This window comes from Temnothorax nylanderi, unplaced genomic scaffold (assembly GCF_030848795.1).
Source record: "Temnothorax nylanderi isolate EJ_2023f unplaced genomic scaffold, tnyl_v1.0 TNYL_tig0525_pilon, whole genome shotgun sequence".
Lineage (NCBI taxonomy): Eukaryota > Metazoa > Arthropoda > Insecta > Hymenoptera > Formicidae > Temnothorax > Temnothorax nylanderi.
In genome coordinates this window covers 570-1,725 of record NW_027249587.1, presented here as the reverse complement: position 1 = coordinate 1,725, position 1,156 = coordinate 570, and the positions used below count along the sequence as shown (strand labels likewise).

The 1,156-nt window shown below is 29.9% G+C and overlaps 1 long non-coding RNA gene across 1 annotated transcript; it reads right to left on the bottom strand.

Moving 5' to 3' along the window:
- Nucleotides 1-202: 202 nt before the first annotated feature.
- LOC139783649 (uncharacterized) lies at nt 203-858 on the bottom strand. Its single transcript, XR_011721335.1, has 2 exons — nt 506-858; nt 203-349 (listed from the first exon to the last, which is right to left on the bottom strand). It is a non-coding gene; the product is annotated as an uncharacterized lncRNA (long non-coding RNA).
- Nucleotides 859-1,156: the final 298 nt, after the last annotated feature.

The following is a 1,156-nucleotide window of genomic DNA, read 5'->3' as shown; positions in this document are numbered from 1 at the left end:
CGCAGTTGTATTTCTCATTTGGAGGACGAAAAATTAAAGTAACGCATTTACGTTTATCCTTACAATGCACATTAAAACATTGTAATAATTGTAATAATAATTAAATATACAATAATATAAGCTCATTAAATTTCAGTAAGTTTCTTTGCTTTCGATCGCTACATAGTTTATATAATAGAAAACAGGGTACGAAATGACAATGTTTAAACAATACTTAGATTTTTATTTGTCTTTTTATTACAAAATATTCATACATCGCCTTATATCAGATACTGGCTAGTTGCATGGCCAGTAATCATCTTACAGAAACAAACGAACGGTTGGATAGGCATCATTTTCGAGTACACGTCTACAAATAGATGTCAATAAAAGTTATTTAGTTACATTATCTGTGAGGATTTCCTAATAAGGAAATCTAATCTTCGGGTTATAAGGTCCCTGACCAGGGAAAGTCGGGAAAGGTTTCCAGCCACCTGGAGGCCGTCTCCTGACCGGAGGTACATACCCAAGGACCGCCATCACTGCCAAGAGCAGGGTGAAAATAAACAAGTAAAATTTCATATTGCGCTCTATATATTTCTGAAAGCAAAACATATACATATACATATATATACATAAATTTAAATATTGAGTTAGGTAGCACATTAGCACGGCAGCATTGACGGCGTAATATATTTGAAACTGCTTTCAAGACATTCTAGTAAAACATATTAAAAGCACAAAAATATTTTACGTTGACTCAAAATTGATTTATAATGAACAAAAAAATTATATCAAGAAATTATATTATTGAAAAAAGAGAAAATTATAACATATGTTCTCTTTCTTTCTTTCATATAAAATAAGTAAAAACATGTAAATAATATACCTTTTTTTTAACTTGGGTTTTCTCGTGAATATATTCACGGATGTGATCAACTGATGTCTTCTCACGCTTGCAAATTAGAGAAGTGTGACAGTATCGTTTCCAAATGTCATTATACACTGAGAAAAAAATGTTGTTAATTTGACTAAACTCGTTTAGTTGGTGTGATTTGTTTAATGTAAATATTAATATATTTAAATCAAATATACGTGAGTAATATCAAGAAATATTTTATTTTATTTTATATAATATTTGTTGAATTAACAAATGTTAGCTTGACAGCCCGTGACC